This window comes from Macrotis lagotis, chromosome 2, assembly GCF_037893015.1.
Source record: "Macrotis lagotis isolate mMagLag1 chromosome 2, bilby.v1.9.chrom.fasta, whole genome shotgun sequence".
Lineage (NCBI taxonomy): Eukaryota > Metazoa > Chordata > Mammalia > Peramelemorphia > Peramelidae > Macrotis > Macrotis lagotis.
In genome coordinates, this window is record NC_133659.1 from 48,096,226 (window position 1) to 48,104,775 (window position 8,550).

An 8,550-nucleotide genomic window follows, 5' to 3' on the forward strand; every position below is an offset into this window, starting at 1 on the left:
TACACACAATCAGTTATCTTACCTTTAAAGTGTAAAAAGGGGAAAAGGGGAGGGGGAGGAAAGGGAGAATCAAAAGAAGGAAGGGAAGGAAGAAGGGGAAAAGGGAAAGGGGGAAAGGGAAGGGATTGCTATAGGAGGGCACTTACACTGAAATGGGTGATTTTCAGAAACAAAACACTGGGGAATATGGATGAAGGGGGAAAAGGGGAGAAATACAAACAGAGGGAAGATAACATTGAAGGCAATAAAGAGTTAGTAATTATCACTTTGAATGTGAATGGGATGAACTCTCCCTTAAAAGAAAGCAAATAGCAGAGTGGATTAAAAACTAGAATCCTACAATATGCTGCTTACAAGAAACTCATCTGAAGCAGAGAGATACATATAGAGGAAAGGTAAAAGGTAAAAAATACATATTTTTATTCATCTGAAGTGAAAAATGCAGGGGTAGAAATCCTTATCTCAGACAAAGCAGATACAAAAATAGGTAGCATTAGAAGAAATAAGGAAGGAAACTATATCTTTGTAAAAGGTAACATAGATAATAATTTAATTTCAATAATAAATATGTATACACCCAATGGAATAGCACCCAGATTCTTAGAGGAGTAGTTGTAGGAGTAACAGAAAGATATAGACAGCAAAAATCTACTAGTGAGAGACCTCAACCTCCTGCTCTCAGATTTAGATAAATCTAACTATAAAATAAACAAAAAGGAAGTTAAGAAGGTTAGGTAGATTGTTAGAAAACTGAGATGTGATAGACTTATGGAGGAAACTGAATGGGGATAGAAAGGAATATAATTTCTTTTCTGCAGTACATGACACTTACACAAAATTTGATTACAGAAAGGCAGAAGTAGTGAATACATCATTCTCAGATCATAATGCAATAAAAATCATATGCCATATTGGGCCAGGGAGATATAGATCCAAAACTAATTGCAAACTGAATAACCTCATTTAAAGAATGAGTAGATCAAACAAAAAATTATAGAAAGAATTATTTCCTCCTAGATAATGGCAATAATGAGACAACATACCAAGACCTATGGGATTCACTCAAGGTAGCTATCAGGGGATATATTAAAACTTTAAATGCTTATATGAACAAATTAGAGAAAGAGAAAATCAATGAACTATATATGTAACTAAAATAAGTAGATAAAGAACAAATTAACCCCCCAGTTAAATACCAAATTAGAAATTCTAAAAATTAAAGGAGAAAATAAGAAAATTGCAAGCAAGAAAACTATTGAAATAATAAATAAAACCAAAAGCTGGTTTTATAAAAAAAACAACAAAAAATTAATAAAACTCTTGTGAATTTGATTAAAAAAAGAAAGAAGAAAACAAAATTGCTAGTATCATAAATGAAAAAGGTGAACTCACCACCAATGAGGAGGAAATTAAAGTAATAATTCAGAATTATTTTGCCCAACTCTATGCCAATAAATTTGATAATCTAAATGAAATGGATGAATACTTACAAAAATATAAGTTGTCCAGGTTAAATGAAGAGGAAATTAAATACCTGAATAACCCTATCTCAGAAAAAGAAATTCAACAAGCCATTATTGAACTCCATAAGACAAAGTCTCCAGGGTCAGATGGATTACCAAGTGAATTCTATCAAACAATTAAAGAACAACTGGTTCCAATTCTATATAAAGTGGAACCAGTTGCCTAACTCGGCCTAACTCTTTGTATGACACCAATATGGTAATGATAGCTAAACCAGGAAGAGTTAAAACAAAGAAAGAAAATTATAGAACTATCTCCATGATGAATATAGATAAATAAAATCTTAGCAAAATGACTGCAAGTTGTCACTAGGATAATTCATTATGGCCAAGTAGGATTTATCCCAGGAATGCAGGTTGGTTCAATATTAGGAAAATGTTAGTATAATTAATTATATCAATAACATACCTATCAGAAATCATATGATTATATCAATAGGTACTGAAAAAAATTTTGACAAAATACAGCATCCATTCCTACTAAAAACACTAGAGAGTGAGGGAAGAGATTGTTCTTTAGAATAATAAGCAGTATTTATCTGAAATCACCATAAGCATTATATACAATGGGGATAGGCTAGAGGCATTCCCAATAAGATCACGGACGAAACAAGGATACCCAACATCACCACTACTATTCAGTATTCTATTAGCAATGTTAGCTTCAGCAATAAGAGAAGAAAAAGAAATCACAGAAATTAGAATAGGAAAGAACGAGATAAAACTCTCACTCTTTGCAGATGACATGATGCTATACCTAGAGAATCCCAAAAAATCATCTAAAAAAGCTACAAGAAATAATTTGCAACTTTAGCAGAATTTCAGGATATAAAATAAAATCTCATAAATCCTCAGCATTTCTATATATGGCTAGCAAGATGCAGCAGAAATAACTAGAAAGAGAAATCCCATTCAAAGTAACCACAGACAATATAAAATACCTGGTAGTCTACCCGTCAAGGCAGACTCAGAAACTTTTTGAAAGGACTTAGTAACAAAACACTTCTCACACAAATAAAATCAGACTTAAATAACTAGTCAAATATCAACTGCTCACAGATAGACCAAGCAAATGCAATGAAAATGACAATTCTAACAAAATTGAACTACTTGTTTAGTGCCCTACCAATCAAACTTCTAAAAAATTACTTTAATGAGTTAGAAAAAATATAAGTAAATTCATATGGAGAAATCAAAAGTTGAGAATTTCCAGATATTTAATGGAAAAAAAAGTGCAAAAGAAGGTGGCTTAACCCTACGTGATCTAAAATTATATTATAAAGCCTCAGTATTCAAACCTGTCTGGCATTGACTAAGAAATATAATGGTGCATCAGTGGAATAGACTAGGTGCAATAGCAGGAAATGATTATAGTAAATTGCTGTTTGATAAACCCAAAGAGTACAGCTATTGGGATAAAAACTCTCTGTGATAAAAACTGTTGGGAAAATTAGAAGTCAGTATGGAAGAAACTTAGATTAGACCATCACCTCACACCCTATACCAAGATAAGATCAAAATTGATACAGGATCTAGACATAAAAAAACATATTATAAGCAAACTAGAAGATCAAGGAAAAGTTGCCTTTTAGATTTATGGAAAGGGAAACAGTTTATGACCAAGGAAGAGATGAAGAATACCATTAAAAATAAGGTAGATAATTTTGATTACATTAAATTTAAAATCTTTTGCATAGACCAAAACCACTGTAACCAAGATCAAATGAAATGCAGTAAATTGGGAAACAATTTTTAAAACTAGTGTTTCTGACAAAGGACTCATCCCTTAAATATACAGAGGCCTGAGTCAATTTTTTTTAAAAAAAGAGAAGCCATTTCCCAATTGACAAATGGTCAAAGGAAATGCAAAGACAATTTACAGATGAGGAAATCAAAGCAATCTATAGTTATATGAAAAATTGCTCTAAATCACTAATTATTAGAGAAATGCAAATTAAAATATCTCTCAGGTACCACCTCACACCTCTCAGACTGTTCAATATGACCAGAAAGGACAATGATCAATGTTGGAAGGGATGTGGGAAATCTGGGACACTAAATACATTGTTGGTGGAGCTGTGAATTCATCCAAGCTTTCTCAAGAGCAATTTGGAATTATGCCCAAAAGACAACAAAAATGTGCATACCCTTTAATCCAGCAATAACACTACTGGATCTATATCCTGAAGAGATTATAAAAAAGGTTAAAATATCACCTGTACAAAAATATTCATAGCAGCTCTGTTTGTGGTGGCAAAGAATTGGAAATTGAGTGAATGTCTATCAGTTGAGGAATGGCTTAACAAGCTGTGGCATATGTAAGTGATGGAACACTGTTGTTCTATTAGAAACAAGGAGGGATGGGAATTCAGGGAAGCCTGGAAGGATTTTCATGAACGGATGATGAGCGAGATGAGCAGAACCAGAAGAACATCATATACCCTAACAGCAACATGGGAGGGATGACTAACCTTAATGGACTTACTCATACCAACAGGGAAAAAATCAGGCACAATTTTGGGATATCTGCAATGGTGAATGCCATCTGTATCATGAGAAAGAATTCTGGAGTTTGAACAAAGACCAATGACTTTCCACGTACCTTTAATTTTTAAAAAATTGTCTTATTATGTAATTCTGCTATATCTCATACTATATGTTTCTTCCTTAAGGATATGATTTCTCTCTCATCACATTCAGCTTAGATCAGTGCATACTATGGAAATGTTCTAAAGACTAACGAACTATATTCTGTAGGAAGTGGGGGGGTAGGGAAGCAATATTTGGGGGAAAATTGTAAAACTCAATATAAATAAAACCTTTCTAAAATTAAAAAAAATTAAGAGGGAAAGAACAGTTCTTCCATTAATCAAATACCTGGTTACTGTTTTTCATTGCTTCTGTTTTGTGCTTATCTACTCTGTCCCATTGATCTAATGTTTTCATTTTTTTAGTAGTAACAAATAATTTTCATGACTATTAATTTTAAAATCTTGATGTTCTGGTATTACTTTATAACTCTCATTCATGTTTTCTCAAAATTTCTATTTACTTTCTTTTTTTTCAAGGCAAATGGGCTTAAGTGGCTTGCCAAAGGCCACACAGCTAGATAATTATTAAGTGTCTGCGGCCAGATTTGAACTCAGGTACTTCTGACTCCAGGGCCGGTGCTCTATCCACTGTGCCATCTAGCTGCCCCTCTTCACTTTCTAAAAACTATTCTTCCTAATTGAGTGCTCTGTTTTCTTGTGTGTTTTTTTTATTTTGATTTATTTGGTTTTGGTCTGATTGCAGAAAGTGTATCTCCCCTTCTAGATGATTTAACTCATATGACAGTATTTCTGTAAATTAATTTATATAACAAGGTCATTTTTTTGGTTATTGTGGTTTGGTCTAACCACAATTAGTAATTAGATATTTAATTATTTGTCTTTACTTATTTCTGAAAGGAATGCTTCATAATTAAAGTTTTAATATACATGTTGCTGATGCCATTGTAAAATAGCTACTATTTATATATCTTGTCCCTATTTTGAATGGAATTCCATTTATTGTTTCTGCCCTTTTTTTGGTAATATATAGAAATGCTGATGATTTTCTGAATTCATTATTCATACTGCTTCCCTGGTGAAGTATCTAATTATCTCAATTAGATTCCTCACTGATTTTCTGTCATTTTCAAAGTATACGATCATATCACCTGCAAAAGGGAATAATGTTATCTCCTCTTTGCTTATGCTTATAGCTTTAATATTGTTATGTCTTTTTTCAATGCTAGCATTTCCAGAGCTATGCTAAAAATAGTAAGAAGAGAAAACATTAGAAATGAAGAAGCACCAAGGGTATCTTGCTCTACCCACTCCTCATTTTTGCAATTTGGAAAGATCTAGTAAACTTAAGACATGACAAATGTCATAGATCTTATCAAATGGAAGAGGCAGAAAGAAGTCACTGAATCTCAAATCAGTGTCCTTTTCAACTTACCAAGATTGAGTGGTCAATTCTATATACTAGTTGAGATTTGTGAGGCTTCTGGTACTCTTACCAAGCTTAGAATTATGTTTGTAAAAATCTCCTTGGCTCCTTTTTTCCACACGCTTACCTTCCAGATTGATATTACAAAGAACAGGTCTCACACATCCCTCTCCTACTAATCTCAGTGACTCCATTTTGCCTCTGAGATAAAATACAAATCCATATAATCACGGAATGCAAGAATTGGAAGGGACTTCCAAATGATCATCTTGTCTAATCCGTACTTGAAAAAAATTTCCACTGTAAGATACAAATGGTACATATCACAATTCTTTGAAGATTTCCAAGGAAAGGGAAACCAGCCACCTCTCAGGGCAGCACATTATACTTAAGCATAATTCCAATTGTTTAAGAAATCGTTAGATCTTTGTTGTTAATTTTGGTATCAACCCTGTTGGCCATTTTTTGCAAATTCTATCCCATTGTTACTGGATGTTCCCTCTGTGGTGATAACATATTCTCCATTCTATATAACAAGACTTGAGATTATTTTATTATGTCCATCCTGAATTTTCTCTTCTCCAGGCTAAGCCTGCCCAGTTCATTCAACCAACCTTCCAAGAGCCAAATTCTTATTGGAAACATAGTGAGCAATTATAAATGAACTGGATTCCTCTGTTTATGCCTTAAAGAGTTTCATAGCCTATTTTTAACCTAGATCAGTGATCAGATATAGGTACCTTTAATTGCAAAAGAATCTGTACTACAATATATGCACCAAGTGACCAACATTTATCCTAGTAAAATATATGAGGCAACAGCTGTAGTAATTTATAAGATGAAATAATCATTTCCATGAGGAAAGTTAGATAATATGACTCAAATAATTCAAATAATAAAACTGTAGATTTTGTATATTGAAATAACACTAAAGATGAGGTTTTTATTTTCCATGCTAGGTTGGTCTATGTAAAGACTTGGCAGTGGTTATGACAAGAAGGGGTACAACTTTCTTACATTTAGAGCTATTCCAAACTGAAATGATCAACCTCAAAATGTTGTGAGTTCCCCATCTTTGAAGGTTTTCAAGCAGAGACTTGGATGACCATTTGTTGAGTCCTTTATAAGAGATTTCATTTCCTTCATTGGTTGGACTATTAAGGCCACTGAATGAGGCCCCTTAAGTTCTCAAATTCTATGTCTCTGTAATATCTAATGGGATTGGACCTGAACTTCTCAGAGACATTAAATAATACCACAGAGTGACTTTTTATAGATTTTAACAAAAAACACAAGTGAGAAACTAAAGTAAATTCCATCCTGCAGCTAAGAGAGAAAATAAAATTCCAACAAGGCTATGTGTAGAAACATAAAATCAAGCCTCTCTGAAAGAGAATAAACCAACTGCAAGCAACCAAAGGAATCCCATAAATGAGAGAATGCTCCAGACCCTGGAAGATGTACAACTATTCCTCTGGGGGGATCACAATTTAAAGGAATTAGGGTAAATATTGTGGATAAGAAAAGAATCAAGAAGGACAAGACAGTCAGGAATTCGGTGTGATTTGTCTTTGAACAGGAGCTGGTTTGTTATTATAATGAAATGAACCCCTGCTGGCCCCTTTTCCGTGACTTGTTTCCAATTCCTTTGAGATTTCTACCCTTCAAAAGGAAGGATGTGGATTATTAGACTCTTTGTAGGGGGTACCAGGGAAATCTATGTTGCTCTAGGTCCAACCCAGCAGTTGCGGATTAAGGCATGATTGAATGGATTGGCTAATGTCTGCCTCCTACTTTGAAGAGAACCTCAAAATTCCAACAGAATCACCCATATTGCAGTTTCTGTAATAAAACTTCATTTTTCTATTCCCAGTTGTTTTTTTGTTGGTGGTGTTGTTACTTTTGCGTCCCTTCCTCTCCCCCATACCCATCAAAACTCTTAAATCCCAGTGATGGATAGCTAATAACTTGTATCTAAAAATGTCTTCTCCAGCCCATGAATTTTCTCTTCAAGAAAAATATTTAAAGCTAAACATTCCTTCACTACTTTTGGAACAAAAAAAAAAGTTAGGATGTCCTTTCATGTATTCATGGAATGGGTTGAATCAATTTTTTTCAGATACCTTTAATGATCATAATCTAATTTGTAGGAAGAGGGATTTCCCCAAAATAAAATCAGTATTTTGATAATTTGTAAATATAATTGGGCAGGGGATAATACACACACACACACACACACACACACACACACACACACACACACATATATATATATATATATATATATACATATAAATTAAAGACCACATACTAAATTGTAATTATTTATTTGTTTTCTCTGGGCCTGCAGATTCAACTCTTATTGGGAATTCTCTATACCTTTCTAACAATTTAGAGATTTTTAACTGATGGAGATACTCAGAGTTTCTATGACTTCTCCAAGATCAAACAGTCAGCATGTTGGAGGCAGAATTTGACACTTATTCTTAAATTTAGACTAAATAAATAAATAAATTTAGACTAAATAAATAAATAAGTTTTTCCCCTGAAGGAAATATATGCTTGCTGAGAGCAGGAACTTTTGTTGTTGCTGTTGTATCACCATTACCTAATACAGGAAGGTAGCAATCACACACACACACACACACACACACACACACACACAGACACACACACACACACACACACACACACACACACACAATATATATATATATATATATATATATATATATATATATATATATATATATATATAAATTAAAGACCACATACTAAATTGTAATTATTTATTTATTTTCTCTGGGCCTGCAGATTCAACTCTTATTGGGAATTCTCTATACCTTTCTTACAATTTAGAGATTTTTAACTGATGGAGATACTCAGAGTTTCTATGACTTCTCCAAGATCAAACAGTCAGCATGTTGGAGGCAGAATTTGACACTTATTCTTAAATTTAGACTAAAGAAATTTTAAGTCACGCCTCTGGTGTATTTATCTAAGAAAAATGTGCAGTTATTATTTCTTAAATTATATCCATACATTTCGATAC